At 44.7% G+C, this 20,062-nt stretch overlaps 1 long non-coding RNA gene across 1 annotated transcript in view; it reads left to right on the top strand.

Annotated features, from left to right (window-relative positions):
- Positions 1–6,574: 6,574 nt before the first annotated feature.
- Positions 6,575–20,062, top strand: part of LOC139537186 (uncharacterized) — a 58,044-nt gene continuing 44,556 nt past the window's right edge. Inside the window, exons 1-3 of the long non-coding RNA XR_011667476.1 lie at positions 6,575–6,628; positions 8,118–8,319; positions 8,795–10,138. This is a non-coding gene — a long non-coding RNA (uncharacterized lncRNA). The remainder of the gene's footprint in view (positions 6,629–8,117; positions 8,320–8,794; positions 10,139–20,062) is intronic.

Here is a 20,062-nt window from a genome sequence, read left to right on the forward strand (position 1 = left end):
CCATTCTTTACATCCCAACGCAAAGACACGAACAGAGACCCCCGTCCAGATATTGACTCAACTTTTGAAATGGTGTGGAATTGACACATTCAATAACTAAGGCATCCAGGAGGGAAAAATGTAGCTTGTGTAAAAGCTGGTTTAAGATTTTTATAGTGGGTGTATAGTGTGTTTGAAGCAAAGCCAGGGGGTATCGTGTTCAGACACTGGAGATTGTCTGCACACCTCCACAGGCTGATAATAGTGTCTGTGGACAGCCCAGAGAGTCCTGAGAGCTCCTGGTCTGAGCTGGCCTTTTAGTGTCTCTCGTCCTGCCTCCCCTCTCTCCTTCCCTTGGCCCAGCTCCAGGGGGTGAGTTGGAGGGTAGAGCAGTAGAGAGAGAGATTTATGACTGTAGGTCCCCCAGGGCTGATGGTGTGATGGTGGGGAACGTAGGAGGTGACGTGCCACAAAGATGCGGAGGGATAAACCCGTATCGATGGAACATTGTGATCTCAGATAAAACCGAGTGTTCTGAACAGTAATGAAGATTGATGTGTGGATTGGCTTGTACTCTAGACTAGAGAAAGGGAGTCTGTCTTGTTATTGTGGCTGCTTCTCTCTCTCTCTCTCCCAGGGAGTACAGGAAGTGGTCTCAGTGAACTCTGCTCCTCTGGCTGGCCTAGTCCTTTAGGCACAGGTGGATGGTTGCCAACTGAAATATTTCGCTGCCCCGCCCGCATCTCTGGCCTGCCTCTTGGCCTGCCCGGCCTGTTGTCATGGTACTGCAGGATTACCCGGCCCTTCTCTGGGTGTTACGACATCTCTCATCATTTGAAAATGGGTAGCAATGGGACTCTCTCTGCCACCCCCCCTTCCTCATGGAGAGTTGAGGTGAGCTCCAGGCAGGCAGGGTGAGAGGAGAGTGAGAAAGGAAGCAGTGTGGTGTTTTTAGGGGGATGTTCAGTACAATGAGTATAAAATAACAGAGGTCTGGTTAGAGGCTGGCTGGCAGTAGCAGCATCAGTCAGACCACATCACCATCAGCCCCTCTCTAATGATCAGCAGCGCCGGCTTAGCCGCATTAGGTAAATGTCACTACACCACAGTCGACACAGAGACAGAGCAGGAGAGGCTCTGCTTCCAGTCTAGCCTGTTGGCACTGTCACTTCACCACTGCTTCTAAGGATCTAACTAACTACATCTCCACCTGTTGTCAGGCTTCAGTGTCCACTGCAGGGAGGATCAGGGAAGATTTACATTTAGAAACAGATACAAGTGATGGACTAATAGTTATTATTTTATTGATATACAATCATATTTAGAAGGATGTTCATTTTGATGAGATTTCCCATGTAGTGACATGAATTTCAGTGCAGTATCTCTTTTTGTCACATTGTCACATTGCCAGTGAGCTAGCCTGGCCTTTGGCTGAGTGGAGTGTGAGTGGTTTGTCACTGTAGGTGAGGGCCTGCTCTGTCATGGTGAGTGAGGTGACAGCTGAGCTGATGTGACACTGTGTGCTGCGTGGGTCAGGCTAGCCCCCAGCCGTTAGCCACTCTACCCCCCCATGCTGCTCAGCAGTGACACATCAAACTACCCGTGTTTTGGGCCTGTCAGCTCCACACAGAGGAGAGGGGACAGTACTGTGTTTTCAGCGTCAGTCTAAAGCCAGAGACAATGACAAACATTGATCTGTGCAGCCAGCCGGCATGAGATGGATGTACAACACAGGTGCCAGGTGGGCGAACACTGTGTGTGAGCACAGTCGTGTGTGTGTGTGTGTCATTAGTTATTCTAAGGCAATTGAAGGTGATAGATGAAAACACAAAAATCCTAATGTTTTTATTTGGTTATCTTTGAAACGAAAGAGAGAACAAAGCTGTGTATGGATCCTCAGGGAGAAGCCTGTGACTGACACAGGTTCAGTGAGGAGATGTGGCCTGAAGTTTGACATGTTTTCCCTCAGCAGACTGGATCCCAGTCAAAATGTGGGAACCTCTCAGATCACTATCTGTTCTGAGCACAGTTCTAATGAAACATCTCAGCTCCTGTCCGTGTGCCTGTCTAACCTACATTTGACATCTCTCCTGAGCCCACAGCTTTACCCACACTCCTCTCTTCCTTACCAAGGAGCTCTGCCGAGGATGTAGTGTGTAATTGGATACAGATGTTGCCATGGCAGCTCGCTGCTAGACTGTTGTTTTAGCCTAGGCAAAGTGCTTTCCTACATACCAGTCTGACCTCCCTTTTGAAAGTGTCCAAAAACGACAAGCCTTTGTAGCGTTTTATGGGATCCTCTGATGTGCAGGGATGTGAAGTCACTTTTATTATGTCAGGCCTCTCTCCCATGTCCCCTCCTTGTTTATAATAATTGACCGGTTAATACAGCTAATACAGTTATTATTGGGGCTGTGTTATTACTTTGGGTGAGCAGGGTCACCATATCCTGTTCTGGAGGGTGTCTGAGTGTCTGTGATGCACACATGGGATGGGGTGACCTACTGTATAGGGCATCAGGTCACATGTTTTACACAGGGGCTTTTACACTTTAGAAATCGTTCGGACGTGTAACAGACTATAGTTGTACACTTCTACAGTATGTTACGTTATGTGTTGTTTTGATCCTATTATGTGTGTTAAACATTGATGGAGTTAATAGTCAATCCAAAGAGCATGTAAGCGTCCCTCCATCTGCTTGTAATAGTGTAAGTACAGTAGTGTCGTAAAAACTGTTTCCATGAGTCAAACTGACGTGAACGTCGAGTCTCAGTATCTTTGTCAAGATACTAGGACTTCAGTGTTGAGGACATGCCTGGGTTCTGATCACTTTTCAGGGGCCATAGACTGACAGTGTTGTTACCCTTAATAACATTGCATCCTGCTGTAGTGCCTGAGTCTCCTGGTAAAGTCGTATTACCTCACCGTGACTCGCTCCTGCGGCCTCCCAGGCTGATGTCATCCCACAGCAGACAGCCACACACTTGTCACGCTGCATAGTATCACCATACTGCACCAAGGGAGCAGGACTTTCTCATAACGCGTGACCAGAGGAAAGAGGGTCTATACTGTAACTATTCTTTAGATGTGGCAACAAGCGTCGTGGTCACTTATAGCAGAGAGAATGATCTGATTGGATTACCGAAGCACACACACACACACACGCAACTCCCTTCCCTTTTCCCCCTTGGTTTATAATGATCTGTTTACCAGCAGCACACAGTGTAGTAATAATGATCAGGCTGTCAATGGCTCTCGGGTTTCTGCATCCTCCCAGGTACCATGACACTGTACTGTACTGTGTGTACCCAGTACTACCATTATTCTGGCTGGATCCCCCAACAGGAAATCAGCTGCTCATGTTTGTGTGGTGATTATATTGAATTGAGTTGTGTGGTTAAGTTATATAGGGTGTTTCATGAAATGGCTCGCATGTCCATTAGTTTAATAATGGCGTTTTGGAGACGAAGTAAGTTCAGACTGGAAACATCATACTGAAATGAAATGGGTGTTTGAGTAAAGATGTGGGGGACAGCTCCTCAAGGCAAGCTGGTTCGTACATCGAGGTCAGAAGGTCAAAGAAAAACTTGTCTGAGCTGAGAGATCAGGTCAATGTGTCAAATCACTTGTAATTCATCTCCAGAACAATCAGACAGACTGATGGGATTGGACAGTGTGGAGGACTTTATGATAGCTAAGTGTGTGACATTATTGCTGATGCATAGGTACTTGATGTCCCATGGTGGTTAAGAACCAAATATGCACTTAATTTAGCCCCAATCGCCGGGCTGCTGTCAAAATTTTAGATTTTTTTATTTACCTAAGCAAGTCAGTTAAGAACAAATTCTTATTTTCAATGACAGCCTGGGTTAACTGGGTTCAGGTGCAGAACAATAGATTTTTACCTTGTCAGCTCGGGGATTCTATCTTGCAACCTTCTGGTTACTAGTCCAACACTCTAACCACCAGGCTTCCTGCCACCCCGAGACTGATTGTTGTCCTTTTAGGTTGGGATGTTGCTAAGTACCTATCGTACCTTAACTCTACTGTACCTGCTGGTTAGTGTTTATGGATGGGCTTTGGTAACACATTATTTGGATAGTCCATCTGTAGATGTATCTGCTATGTTGTTGTCTTAGGCCTCTCTTTATGTAGTGTTGTGGTGTCTCTCTTGTCATGATGTGTGTTTTGTCCTGTATCTTTTTTATTTTTAATCCCAGCCCCCGTCCCCGCAGGAGGATTTTTTCCCTTTGGTAGGCCGTCATTGTAAAATAAGAATTTGTTCTTAACTGACTTGCCTAGTTAAATAAAGGTTACATTTTTTTAAAAATGTTTAAAAAATAACAGATGCTCTACAGACTATCAGTAGCATTTAATATAACTATCTACTAACCTTAACCCTTACCCTAACCTTAACCTTAACCCTTACCCTAACCTTAACCCTTATCCTAACCCTTATCCTAACCCTTATACTAACCCTAAGCAAGCAGTTGCTTTTCAACAGATACTTTGTTGATAGAATAACTTCACTATCCGGACTATCCAAATAAAGTGTAAACGGTGCTTTTTATAGTGCTGTACTAACAGCAGTAAACATGAGATCTACACAAAGCAAACGTTTAACTTCATAATAGTCAGCTAGCTATATGTGAATCATAATAATCTAGCTGTCCAGCTAGTTTAACAGGCAAAAATGACCTAAAACTAATGTTATGCAAGGTAGATGACTAGCTGTCAATTCTTCATGGGTAGCTAGCTACCATTTCTTTGTGGATAGCTAGCTAGCCAGTTAGCCCTATTGACTTACTATGGGCTTGAGATCTACGCACACTACAGTGGGTATTGTAGGCAGGAACTAAACATGCCAAAATGAACGCAGTATGTATTTATTAACGTAATATTGTAGTCAGGCAACATATGAGATGTGAATGAGCAACATCTCTTTCCGATGTCAGTTTAAAATAGTGTCTGCCATTGATTTCAATGAATTTTCCATCGTTTTTAAAAAAAGTGGTTGCATTATATTTCTGTGCATTTTTTCCCGTTGAAGCGTGCATCAATGCATTCTTCAAAATATGTACAAACAGAGTGCGCATCTGAGAAGTGCCCTCCGTGATCCGTTTCTCAGAATTTGATTTTGATTCCAAATCTCCCAGGCTCAAATGTACGTGTTCGGAGCACGGTAGTATACATATTGAGAAACACCCAGAGAGTTGTAGGCCATCACATCAAACTTAGCCTATAGATTGTTTAGGGGAAACATATGATAGTGGGCATATGGCACTGGTCTGGAGTCAGCTGTCTGCCACAGCTGATAGTGTGAGCTTGGCATATGGTGCTGGTCTGGAGACAGTTGTTTGATGCGGTGCACTGACCTCCATTCTGGAACATTTCCCCCCCAGTGCCAATGGCAGACTTCTGCTCCTAGTGTGGCATGTCACATAGTGTTAAAATCTCTGTGCAATAAAGGGAAAAACCAGACGCTGCACTCAAATCTGTTCTGATATTTTCTAATTATCTTCAAAAGATTATTACCTGTGTAACAGCGTTGATAAGGCTAGCTTGTACTATTCTATATATTTTACATGTATGTCATTTAGCAGACACTCTCATCCAGGGTGACTTACAGGTGCAGCTAGGATTAAGTGCCTTGCTCAAGGACACATCGACATATTTTTCATCTAGTCGGCTTGGGGATTTGAACCACCGTTCCGTTACTGGCCCAATGCTCTTAACCACTAGGCTACCTGCCGCCTATAGAGAAGAAAGTATTCCATGTTATGAAAGTACGATTACAAAGAGGTCCTAATGTATCAAACTGTGATATTGATATTTGAAAGTTGGCACCTGGCAATGCTTCGCTGGCGTTATGTAAGGTTACCAGTACTTCTCCCCTGTGGAGAGCTGAGCCCTCTGCAGCTAGCTGCCTCTCCTCCTCCTAACGCTCCTGCTCCGGGATGGTGCAGCCAGCCACAGCTTTGCCCTGATATCAAACACATGGGACTGTTTATTAAAGCAAGTTTAAAATGAAACTTAGGGATCAAGTGTTTTTACTCTGAAGACCTTGCCTTTATTTTCTCACAGAAGGGGTCGGGAATAGCGGAAGGTGAAGAGCTCACCAGACTGTCAGAGGCTGTGAGTAATATCAAAAGAGGCAGTGGTTTTATCCTAGGTTTTAACATCGACAAAACTCAGCTCTCAAAATGGATGACAAGCTCTGTGTCCGTTAAGCTCATACAGAACAACTTCAGAAGCTTTTTTAAACCTCAAAGGCAATTCAAGTAAAACATGTCCTGCATTGCAGGAAAGTTCTCCTGCAACACGGTGATCAAATTAAGATCCTACATCTGTTGGTTCTAATATACACAAGACTCAGCTCTCAAAATGGATGGCAAGCTGTCACGTTCCTGACCTGTTTTCTCTTGTTTTGTATGTCTTTATTGGTCAGGGCGTGAGTGTTGGGTGGGCAGTCTATGTTTTGTATTTCTATGTTGGGTTTTGTGTTCGGCCTGGTATGATTCTCAATTAGAGACAGGTGTGTATCGTTTGTCTCTGATTGAGAGTCATACTAAGGCAGCCAGGGTTTCACTGGTGTTTTGTGGGTGTTTGTTTCCTGTGTCAGCGTTTGGGCCACACAGGACTGTTGCAGGTTAGTCACGTTTGTTGTTTTGTTAATTTTGTAGTGTTTGTTGGTTTGCCATTAAAATCATGAATACCTCCTACTCCGCATCTTGGTCCGATCCATGCTCCTCCTCGTCTGAGGAGGAGAACGACATTGACAGCCGTTACAGCAAGCTCTGTGTCAGTTAAACTCATAGTGCATGAAATGTGCTATACAAATATAGTTTGGCTTGATTTGACATGTCACCTACTCTAATATGATGCTGTGAGAGGTGGCCACACCAGAGCAGACTTCAGGACTTGGGTTTTAGTAATCTGTGACTAATACCAAGTGGTATGCACAGTATGTAGTGTTGCTAATGTAGATTCATATTGTGGTCTCCCCCTTGTCTCTCCTCTCATCTGCACCTTCCCTGCTGGAGTCCATCACGGCTATATGAGCTGACAGTTCATCTCCTGAGGGAGGAGAGTGAAGACAAAGCAGACCATCAAAACCTTCCAAACCTTATGCTTTCAAATGGGCCCCTCTTCCCCTCCTCCCCTCCCCGTTTTTACACAAATCCACTTGCTCTATTTCCCACTTGCTGCTGCAAGGGTTAGGGGCCACTCTCAGCTTACAGTATCGCCCAAGATACACTTTGCACTGACTGATACCGAAATGGCACGTAACCTGGCACCAAAAAAACGGCAATGAAGCGGCATAAAGTTCAGTGATGTGGGCAGTTGGATGGTATCAGAGGAACAGCCAGACCCGCCAGCAGACTGACAGCCTCTCAGCCCTGTGCTCTGGAGGGGACAAGAGCGTCACTAACTAACAGGCCCACGGTGCTAATCTGGGCTGCTGTCTGTGTGATTTTTACTGTAGCAGAGGCTGGACTGGAGGCTAAGTCTGATTGGACACAGTTAATGTCTGATTAGGAATAGTATTCCAATAGAACACAAGACATTGTAACTAGCATTATTTATACTGTAGTGAGGGGAGCTGCGTTCAGCGAGAGGAGGCAAAACTGTAACAGAGGGTGTAAACCCTGGGGGATGTGTGGGCTGGTCAGATGGTTACAGATGTGTTGCTGTGGCTGACTAGCCAGGAGGGAGCACAGAGACAGACAGTCCGACTACAACCATTGAGTCTTTGTCTGCTTGGTAATGTGCTTCAGGGGACCCATGGAACAGATGGACCAGTGCATGAAATGTTTACAGTAACAGTTTGTTCTACTCTCCATTAGATTGAGGATGCTCGTTTGGAGTGTCACAGTTATTATACGATTTGTTTCATTGTGAGAAACTCCTTGTTTTTCAGATGTGCCGATGTGAGATTTTCTCTGCTCCCCTTTTCACTGTGTACTCTTATTTGGCTTTGCACTTTCTGGGTTAAACATTAGCACACAGCAGAATCTTCTGCTCTCGCTGACTAGTGCTGGAGCTGAAACAGCACTTTGAGCTTGCCCCAGTTTGTGTATTTGCTTGTATGCTGTCATGTAGTCCGTTTACTGACTGGATTTAACCTCGCTGTACAGCAGAACACACCCCATCGCTACCTTCCTTGTGCAGCCAGCAGAGCTGCTGTGGAACTGAGTGACACCTCCTGCTGGCGTGTACTGCAACTGATGGAATCTTGAAATATCCACACGGCTTATGGATGCTCAACTCACCAATGGACAATCCCAGCACATGTCACATGTACAAATCTCCCCACCGGAGTCCCTCTCTTCCCTCATGGTGTGTATCTCTCCCTCAGCGTCCCTCTCTTCCCTCGTGTGTGTATCTCTCCCTCAGCGTCTCTCTCTCTCCCCTCATGGTGTGTATCTCTCCCTCAGTGTCCCTCTCTTCCCTCATGGTGTGTATCTCTCCCTCAATGTCTCTCTCTCCCCTCATGGTGTGTATCTCTCCCTCAGTGTCTCTCTCTCCCCTCATGGTGTGTATCTCTCCCTCAGTGTCCCTCTCTTCTCTCATGGTGTGTATCTCTCCCTCAGCGTCCTTCTCTTCCCTCATGGTATGTATCACTCCCTCAGTGTCTCTCTCTGCCCTCATGGTGTGTATCTCCCTCAGTGTCCCTCTCTTCTCTCATGGTGTGTATCTCTCCCTCAGCGTCGCTCTCTTCCCTCATGGTGTGCTTCTCTCTCCTCTGTGTTCCTCTGGGGCTGTTGTTTATGGACAATTATAATTTATAACTGAGCAGAGGATTTAATTTCAGTGCGGAGGCTCGCCAGCAGGGCGCCATGCTGCAATCAAGAGAATCAGCTATCTGTGAGCCCAGTTGAATGGAAAGTATTATCACTGGCCACAAACGGACACTGTTTCCCCTCAAACTATTCCCGGATGCTCCCAGGCCCCGCGTCTCTTCTTTCATTCATTTGCTCTGGTTATCCTCCCCTCCTCTCTTCCACTACTGGGGCTTCCTCACTTTGCCCCTCAGCCCCTCCAACTCCTCTCTCTTTGCTCCTCCTCTGGCTCCTCTGGTCTGATCTGTGATCAATGTGTCACCCCTGTTACTGTTGTTGTGTACAGAGATGTGTGCATGGAGCTGATCAGTGGGTGTTTATACCACTGATTGGTGAACACAGTACAGTTTGTTCACAACCAGTTAGCTTGTTACAGATAATTATTTTTGTCTGTAGTTTATCTTCCTGACTGTATTCTGCCTCTCCATCCTCACTGGTCTTGTGCTCTTCCTGTATAGCATGTTTGACTAGCATAATATCAAAGGTCTGATAGTGATTAGATCAGTGCAGCCATCTGTGTTCACAGCTGAGCTGCAGACTCACTGTGATGCACTGGAAAGATCCTGCACCGTCACATGGCTGTAGAAACACATACTAACAGACTATGCACCTACTGTAACAACACTTTACTGTAACAACACTTTACTGTAACAACACTTTACTGTAACAACACTTTACTGCATCACTTAAATTTTGTTTTGAGTGGTAGTGACATAATGATTCACTAATAATGCAAGATACGGTATAGGCTTGGACAACCTTTGCATAAACATCAGCATGTTACCATGGTTACCCCATGGCTATTCAGTCTGAAAGAAGTCACCTTAAAAAAATGCAAGAGTCTCTACAAGCCAGATAAATAAAATATTTACACTTACTTGCTGTTGGTCCTTTTGGCGGTAGGAAGTGGAGATAAAATATCCACAGGAAATTGTTGTTTACCCGATGTTTTGCAGCAGCAGTAGGTTTTGTCCCCTGTATTTTCAATCTCCTGACACATTGCACGTGATGGACAATATGTAAACAATAGCCGAATGTAACCGAATGTTGTCTACCGAAGCACTTCCCTTGCAATCAGCTGGAAGTGCATGAGAAATTTTCGAGCTGATTGCGTGGGACAACGTTCGGTCTGTGGTTTGGTTAAGCTCGGCCATTGTTTACATATTGTGCAAGTGTTTTTTCGCTGCGAATTGCGTCAGTATTGAAAATCTCAAACCGGAAATACAAACAGACGTACTGAAAGTCGGGTTAATAACACGTGTGGATATTTTGTCTCCGATTACCAGTGACATAAGGACAAAATCAGCAGACAACAGGTAAAGTAAATTCAAATTAAGTTTATTCAATGTTAGAGATGAGAGTGTAAATATTTCACTCTCGGAATCAAAAATAAGTCAAAAATAAGTCTAGGACAACCAGTCCAAAAGTGCAAAAGTAATCCATGCTAGCTTATTTGAAAACTCTGTTTAAAAGTAAGAGGATCATAAATGTGGGTTGACAGTGTTGCTTACCATCAGTTATTCTTCGTTGGTCATTGACCTTGTTGTCTTTATTACTGGAGCGTGGAAAGAAATTAATAGCTCCACCTTCATTCACCTGGTTCTGGTTCTGCTCCTCTCCACCTACCTGTCCTTCCATCACGTCTTTCCTCAGGCCTTGAGCTGTGTGTAACCCTCCCCTGTTAAGGAGGAGGCTCTGATCATACATCTACATTTGCCTGGTGTCTGTCTTCCTGGTCGGTCCTTCTGTGTTGTGTTGTCATTGTTTAAAAGTACCTCAGTGGATGAGTGAGAGGTCTTGGTGGCAGGTACTGTAGAGCGGCCCGCTTTCTGGCTCCCAAAGAGTAATGATATTTAAACACTGGGCCATTAGTGGGGCCTGCCTGCCTGCCCTTGGAGGAGAGGAAGGAGAGTTTAAAATATACAGCTTAATGAATCAGGTGGCTTTACTTTAAGCTCTTTTAAACTGTCTGGGTTATGGCTACCACTGCTCACTTTTAAGAAATATTATGTCAGAGCCTTACAGTAATTGCGCAGTGTGTGGTGAGGCTTCATTTAGTCACCTTTCAGGTTTAGGGAGAGGTAGCCTTCACGACGTTTGAATGGTTCAGCCTGATCACATAAAAATCGATAGACTATAGAGTTCCTAGACACTTAGATAGGCCTAAACATCATGGCTTTTCTCAAACGCAAGTATTGTATTACATAGCTGCTTTAGGAGATCCTCTCAACGAGGGCAACCTGTATTTTAAATATTGACCTACTTGAATGGTCATACATTAACCACGGCCATTCAGGTTAGATACTATATCTGATCTTACTTCTTGTCTTGAGGATGGGCTTGAACAGGACTGATGCAGAGATAATGAAGATACCTATGTACTACATTCTGTACGCTATACTTTTGTGTTGCACCAATAACCCAGTACACATAGCAGGTGAAGCCATTCTGGATGCATACATACTGTACATATGTGGTCTGACCTGGTCCAGGTTATGGTCTGGGCCCTGTGCTGCCGACACACTGATGCCCTCGGGCCAGAGGAGAAATCAGCTGTCTGTGACCATTCCATGGACCCAGACATACAGCTCCACTTCACTTGGCCAGCACTGATTAATGCCTTGCAGTGCCACAGATGTAGACAGAGCCCCCCCACCCCACCCCCACCCCCACCCCACTCTGCCAGCCGGAGAAGCCTGCAATGATTGTGGGGAAAATGGAGCACAATTTATGGACTGTTAAAAATAACACTCACACACCCACAATAAAGCAAAAGACTTCAAAAAGCCACAAGTTGATCACAGATTTTTCTTGGATGTTTATCCTCCTCTGGATCATCCAGATGGTCATTGGCAAACTTCAGACGGGCCTGGACATACGCTGGCTTGAGCAGGGGGACCTTGCGTGCGTTGCAGGATTTTAATCCATGACGGCGTAGTGTGTCACTAATGGTTTTCTTTGAGACTGTGGTCCCAGCTCTCTTCAGGTCATTGACCAGGTCCTGCCGTGTAGTTCTGGGCTGATCCCTCACCTTCCTCATGATCATTGATGCCCCACGAGGTGAGATCTTGCATGGAGCCCCAGACCGAGGGTGATTGACCGTCATCTTGAACTTCTTCCATTTTCTAATAATTGCGCCAACAGTTGTTGCCTTCTCACTAAGCTGCTTGCCTATTGTCCTGTAGCCCATCCCAGCCTTGTGCAGGTCTACAATTTTATCCCTGATGTCCTTACACAGCCCTCTGATCTTGGCCATTGTGGAGAGGTTGGAGTCTGTTTGATTGAGTGTGTGGACAGGTGTCTTTTATACAGGTAACGAGTTCAAACAGGTGCAGTTAATACAGGTAATGAGTGGAGAACAGGAGGGCTTCTTAAAGAAAAACTAACAGGTCTGTGAGAGCCGGAATTCTTACTGGTTGGTAGGTGATCAAATACTTATGTCATGCAATAAAATGCAAATTAATTACTTAAAAATCATACAATGTGATTTTCTGAATTTTTGTTTTAGATTCCGTCTCTCACAGTTGAAGTGTACCTATGATAAAAATTACAGACCTCTACATGCTTTGTAAGTAGGAAAACCTGCAAAAGCGGCAGTGTATCAAATACTTGTTCTCCCCACTGTATATAGATTTAAAGTAAATATGTATTTTCTTTTTAACACATGAAGGCGCTGTAGTTTTTAACAAGACGTTCAGCTGGACTTCACAGTAGCACAAGGCCTCGCCAAAAAATGGACAATAGGAAGTGAAATGGTTTGTCTGGCTCTGAGGGAATTGTGGTCCTCTCTGGCTTGTCCTGTAGTAAGACACACATTCATCCTCATTGGGAGGAGCTTTTAGAAAGCAGAATAAAGCCCCGGCCTCACAGCCTGTCAGATTTGTCAAGCAGAGACTCATTGCACAAACCCATATGAAAGAAGATTTTTTTCAATAAACTATATAGAAAAATATCTTTCATCATATTGTGGGCGGACATATTGAAGCAGCTGTATTGGGAAATAATCCAGTAATCTGGAGTGTCCAATCCTGTTTGTCTCTCTGGTAACCTGAGTAGTTGGGGATCAGGCTGCAAGAGAGAAAATCACTTTGAAAAGTCCAACTAATGACCTCGTTTCCCCCAGCACGGCCAGATATGGGAAGCGTAGGGTGCATGGAGTTCTCTCTCAGGCCAGACCGCCAGGGCCAGCTAGCTCCAGCTAGCTCCACAGCATTTTATTTATAGTTTGTACAGTCACACTTCAGCCAATGTTATGAAGTGTGAAGGAAAAGCGAGAGGGGAAAAAAGAGCTGATTTTCCTCAAGGGCAAGTGTTTGTGTGTTTTCTTTATATGCTGTAAGTAGCTAATTGCTGCAATTTACATGGGTTGCAGTTGACATTTATTTCAGATATAGGATCTAATGCGCTGTCATGTTAACTCACCGTGCACAGGCTTAGGGCGTGTCTTTCCATACAATATGGTTTACATGAAAGGAGAGAATCCAAATGTGATTTTTTGAATGTTCATAAACTGTAAAAAATATGCTGCATTTAGACAATAATTGTGGAAGCTAGAGTGTGTATCCTATTTAGATTATACATGGATATCCACAAGCCAGCATCTGCTTAAAAAGGGGCACAGTATCGTTAGGCTTAGTTTGCAGTAAGCTCGTACATTTGTACTGGTAATATGTAAAACTCTCACCAGATAAACACCATTCAAAGAGTTGCTGTTTAACAGTATTGTACTGTCTGTCCAATCAAACCTGTTCCCTGGGTTTAAGTCAGGGTCCAGGGTTGACCCTATATGACACAAAGTTGGTTTCCATAGGGTTACTATAATCCTTATGATGGAAGGCGCTGGTTGCAGCTACTGTTTGCTGGCTGTGAGTGTGTTGTGTTTATGCTGTGTGAGTGTCTCTGTGCTGTGCTGAGCTGTTGCGGCTCTGCAAGGCCCTAGCCCGATTGGGAAAGCATACGCGATTCGCCTCAGAGATCAAAAGGACTTTGTGATGAATGAAAGGGCAGAGGAGAGGAGGGAGCTCCCTGCTTTGAATCATTGATCAAGGTCATTCTCAGTTCATTAATTTCTACTGAGAGGCTGGCCCTCCTCCACACTGCCCCCCCCCCCCCCCCCACACACACACACACACACACACACGCATATGACCGCACACGCAAAGTGTAGTTTAGTGTACTCTATCACTTCCTCATCTCTTTAGAAGATAAAGCCTGTGTGTGACACCGAAGGCTGCTCTGTATGCTCTTGTCTGATTGTTGCTCTTGTCTGATTGTTGCTCTTGTCTGATTATTGCTCTTGTCTGATTATTGCTCTTGTCTGATGGTCACTCTTGTGTGAATACAGTAAATGTTGAGCTGTCTGTTAAGTGGAGAATGGGCTAGGAGGACTGTATCAGTCCCGTTATGCAGCAGGGTGTCACGGCAGCTCCTCTCAGTCACGGTCACCACCAGGCTAGGAATCGGTTCAGACAGAGACAGCCCTGTAGTCCAGCATCCTCTCACACACACAGAACAGAACCACTTCCCTTGTTCACATGATGTGGCACACCTTTTAGGCCCATCTGTCTCTGGCTCAGATGTAAAGAGGAAAAGCTGGCTGTCATGCGAGGTTAATATCGGAAGGGTGCAATTGGGCAAGTGCAAGGCATCTGGCTAAGGCCCGGGGAGGTTCGAGGGGCAGAGTGTAAAGACCTTGTCATCCTCCGCATGGACAAGACGGGATCAGTGAGCTGTATGTGATCTCAGGCGCGCTGCTTGTGCTGAGCTAATGCCTTGCCAAGTGCAGTAAATACTGTAGCTGTACTCCAACAGGTCACTGCAGTGGAGACCTCATTCCCCTTCGCCTGGCTCCTCGCAATGCTGGCGATCTTTTAAAATGTAATCTTTATTTAACTAGGCAAGTCAGTTAAGAACAAATTCTTATTTACAATGACGGCCTACCAAAAGGCAAAAGGCCTCCTGCGGGGACTGGGGCTGGGATTAAAAATAAAAACAAATGAAATAAAATATAAATATAGGACAAAACACACATCATGATAAGAGAGATAACACAACACTACATAAAGAGAGACCTAAGACAACAACATAGCGAGGCAGCAACACATGACAACAACATGGTAGCAACACAACATGGTAGCAGCATAAAACATGGTACAAACATTATTGGGCACAGACAACAGCACAAAGGGCAAGAAGGTAGAGACAACAATAAATCACGCAAAGCAGTCACAACTGTCAGTAAGAGTGTCCATGATTGAGTCTTTGAATGAAGAGATTGAGATAAAACTGTTAAGTTTGAGCGTTTGTTGCAGCTCGTTCCAGTCGCTAGCCGCAGCGAACTGAAAAGACGAGCGACCCTTGGAAGTGTTTGCTTTGGGGACCTTTAACAGAATGTGACTGGCGGAACAGGTGTTGTATGTGGAGGATGACGGCTGCAGTAGATATCTCTGATAGGGGGATTGAGGCCTAAGAGGGTTTTTCAAATAAGCATCAACCAGTGGGTCTTGCGACGGTGTACAGAGATGACCAGTTTACAGAGGAGTATAGAATGCAGTGATATGTCCTATAAGGAGCATTGGGGGCAAATCTGACGGCCGAATGGTAAAGAACATCTAGCCTCTCGAGAGCAACCTTACCTGCCGATCTGTAAATGATGTCTCCGTAATCTAGCATGGGTAGGATGGTCATCTGAATCAGGGTTAGTTTGGCAGCTGGGGTGAAAGAGGAGCGATTACGATAGAGGAAACCAAGTCTAGATTTAACTCTAGCCTGCAGCTTTGATATGTGCTGAGAGAAGGACAGTGTACTGTCTAAATGTACCGTCTAGATGCGTCTCAGATGTGGGCTAGACTGTACCTGGGTTGGGCTCAATTCGAATTGAAGGCAGTTCATTCAGGAAGTCGAAAAATAAAGTCTTGAATTGTAATTTTTGTGTTGGCCAGTGATTTCCTGACCCCTGTCACTTTATCTAGTTGAATGAATGAGAGCAGTCTCTGTGATTTTCGCCGGGTAATCTGATCATAGGCGTACAATTAAACATTTACTGTGTGTTGTTGTTTTTGTGGCATCATGTCAGTGAATGCACTGGAGTTAATGCTTTTTCATACATTTCTACAACCCATTAACCATACCCTTAGAGTGCATAGCCACATGGAAGCAATTTAATGTCATAAAACGCATATTACCAGCCTGGTCACATAGACTAGACAAAACATAGTCAATGTAAATCCGGGACACCTCAAATTAGTGTGATATGTTATATTTGGTATGGTTACATAAGACTGATGGTTACTTAAGGCAAATAGGATGGTTGGTTGAAATAGGATGGTTGGTCAGGGTGAATGGCTGGACATATAACATAAACGTCTAGCAACTCAAAGGTTGCTAGTTCGAATCGCACCACGGACAACTTTTGCATTTTAGCTAATGAGCAACTTTTTAATTACTTGCTACTTCCCATCTACTTAGCATGTTAGCTAACCCTTCCCCTAACCTTAACCCTTTAACCTAACTCCTGAACTTAACCTTAACCCCTAACCCTAACCCCTTGCCTAGTTAACGTTAGACCGCTAGCTAACGTTAGCCACCTAGCTAGAATTCATAACATATCATGTTTTGCAAATTTGTAACATATTGTACGTTTTGCAAATTTGTAACATATTGTACGTTTTGCAAATTTGTAACATATTGTACGTTTTGCAAATTTGTAACATATTGTTCAAATTGTTATTCGTAACATATCATATGATATGAATAATACGAAATGCTCTGAGACAAGGTTGATATTACAGTAGGTTGATTGCCTACAGGTTCCTCTGTTGCTGCAGATATTTATTTCCGTAGAATACAACCCCATCATAAAGGTTAAAACCTCACCCAGAAAATGGGCCTATATTTTTGTCACTGTCAATATCATTTGAATGTGGTGACAGATGCTCTTCATAGTACAGGCTGTCCTTCAGGGATTCATGTCTTATTCATTCTGTGAAAAGCTATAAAACAAGGCTTTGAACTGAAAAACTCATCCAGTACCAGCAGCAGCATAGGAGTGTGGAGATTACGACTTGGTGCAAGCTGTCACGTTATAAATCACATTAATTACTGCAAACGGTGAAAACCTGACCACCGGCTGGTCTGGGGTAGGGTAGGATGGGTTGGGGTAAGATGAGATCGGGGTTAGGGCACACCAGTTAGAGAAAAGTGCTAGGAATTGTTTTGTTGATATTGTACACATTTGCACTGAAGCACAAACGTTTTCCAGCTCATTCAAACCTGTTTAATTTTGACCTCTGGTACTTACAGCACGATGAAATCATTCACATGTGTTGTGGCCTAGCTTGAAATGAATGTTTTCATGTTTAAAATTCATATTTCTGAACACCTCTAAAACCGTTTTTTGGTTTTCCATTAAATATGTAGTGGAAGTCTTTATTTGTTTTATGGTCTGAGAGAGAGACTGTATAATTACATGGTCAGGGCCCTCTCACACATGGCTCTGCCTCGGCTCAGCGACCTCATGTTTTATTTAGCACGCTGCTACACTGCTTCCTGGATTAGAGACAACAAATCAGCCACAGAGAGAGACAGTCCCATGTAAACAATGGATAGAGAGAGTTGAGGGTGCAAGGCTGAGACTGTGTCCCCCCACTCTATTCCTACCCCAGCCCCGTGCTCTTCCGTGCTGTGGCGCCTACCGAACAGGTTTCTATGTGACATTTTGCATACTGTTCACTCAGTGGTGTGGCTGAAGAATAAGAGGGGGACAGGGAGGCAGAAAAGGCTAAGGTTACGGGCCAGGCGTACAGCATCTCGTGTCTAGTTTTTCCATTTTGGCACAGCTACATGGTGACGCACTGGGCTTGTAGCTCATTAAAGGAGAGGCCTGGTGCTTGTCTCTGTAATCATCAGAGCTGCCTGCTTGTCTGCTGGCCTCCCTCTCTTCTCTTCTTTGCTGTGTCTGGAGAGGCCAGCTCTGCCCGGCCCGGCCACCTCCACAGTCACAGTCAATGTTTTCAATAAAGCCACGTGACTGAATTCCTCGCTCCACTGTACCAAAGGAGCCTGCAGCTACAAGGCAGGAAGGAGGCCTGAGAAACATGACTGGGAAAGATTTCATAAAAACAGAAAATATTTTTTCAAATGCCTGCCCAGGTTTTATGTAGCCTGGGCACACCATTTAGCTTAGAATTCCAACGCATTAAAAACGCACTCCACGTTGTTCTTGTTATAGTGGAGAGTCCGCCGGGGCTGCGCCTCTCCTGCTAGGAGTCATGGCGCTACCCTTCCCTGCCCTGATCTGCCAGTTTCTTGCAGTGGCGCTCATACATATGTTACTGCGTGCTCAGGAGAATTACACAGAGAGAAAGACAATTCAAGTGAGCAAAATGCATCACTCCTAAAATCATAATGGAATAAATGAAGGGATCTTTGATACTGGGCATAGTGGCCGGCCCCTGTCTATAGTATAGCTCTTCACACATCAACCATGTCACCTCTCTTTATATTTATTAACCAGGCTAACCCCCCTGACATCGACCACAATGCTATCACAATCAACTGGCTGTCTCGAACACTATACATTTTAGAGCAGCATTATTCAATGGCACTTTGGATGTTAATGAGTTCTTAGAGTACATAAAACATGTCACACTGGTCCCAGGTTCAGTATCCCTTCTTTATGTATGTAATCTGATTCACATTTACATCGGATTGAAATCAGTCCTCATTGTTCCTCTATACAAGTGTGTGTTTGTACTTCTCTCATTCCTTGTCACTAGTTTGAATGTCACACCACTGACATCAGCTCTCAGCCTTTGTATTGAGAGCAGGGTAAACGGTAGAGAATAGGGGCCTGAGTGTAAACAGAGCCTCAGTGTTTTGTGTGAGTATTATGTAAATGAGTTGATGACCACAATAAGGCTCCTTAGAACCTGTCTCAGTAAATTAGCGGCAAATTCTCTGCCGTAAACAGCTGTCACGTTTTAATCAGACGTCTGCTGAGCAATGTTTTCTATGTGGGTTAAACTGAGATGCTCCCCTTACTGGCCTGTCCCTGTTTATTCCCCCACGGCTTAACCTCTTGGTGTTTTGGAGATTCATTTAGCATTTTTTTATGGGGTGAGTGTGGGGCCAAGTGGAGAGGGGAGGGGTCAACATCTTTTGTCACCTCAACACACTCTGTACAGCAGGGTTGGGATCAATTCCAGTCAATTCAGGAAGTACACAGCAATTCCAATTCCAATTCTGTTCATTGCTTTTCAATGAGGAAAATGTGGAATTGGTATTTGGTTACCTTTCTGAATTGACTGGAATTGAAATGGAATTGACCCCAACCCTGCTGTACAGTATCACGGAGTGTCTTGTAAGCAACTCTTAAGGATGCAGCAGACTTCACTTAGGTCTGAGTTACTGTTTTTGTAGGGTGGCTGCCTGCCTCTCTCAGCTCAACCACTGATCAAATATAATCTATAGCATACAGTATGTTGGTGATCTGTGAGTGTGTGTGTGTGTGTGTGTGTGTATTTGCATGCGGAGCAGACACCTCGCCCTAAGGGGTTTTAATGAGAACTCTGAGTCGTGCTGATCTCACAGCTTTAGCTGCCCTTAATCTATGAGCTTGATTACCTCCCAGTACAGGCAGGGCATCACCCCCCCCCATCCACAAACGCCCCCAAACACCATCTAGCCCCCACCTTAACCCAATACAACAAAGCAGGACCTCTGCGCTGTGGCAGCATTAGTGGCGTGGCGCCCGGGCCAGCTTTACAAAACAGAACTCACTGGGCTCCCGGGTGGCGCAGTGGTCTAAGACACTGCATCTCAGTGCAAGAGGCATCACTACAGTCCCTGGTTTGAATCCAGCCTGAATCACATCCGGACGTGATTGGGAGGCCCATAGGGCGGTGCACAATTGGCCCACCGTTGTATGGGTTTGGCCAGGGTAGGCTGTCATTGTAAATAAGAATGTGTTCCTAACTGACTTGCCTAGTTAAATCAAGGTTAAATAAATAAGAGAAAAGAGATGCAGAAGGCTGGGACCTGGAGACTGATTGACTGATATGTGATCAACATGACAGGGGTTTCTTGTATCTAAACCAAAGTAGATGATTTTAAGATAGTTCTATACATCAGTTGGGGTCTCTATAAGCTTCAATAGGAAGGTGCATCCTTGTATCTGTATGGGCTAATATAGTCCAAATGTTTGCCATGGAGTAAGTTGAGCCAATGGTTAAACCAATGGC

Source organism: Salvelinus alpinus, chromosome 13 (assembly GCF_045679555.1).
Source record: "Salvelinus alpinus chromosome 13, SLU_Salpinus.1, whole genome shotgun sequence".
NCBI lineage: Eukaryota > Metazoa > Chordata > Actinopteri > Salmoniformes > Salmonidae > Salvelinus > Salvelinus alpinus.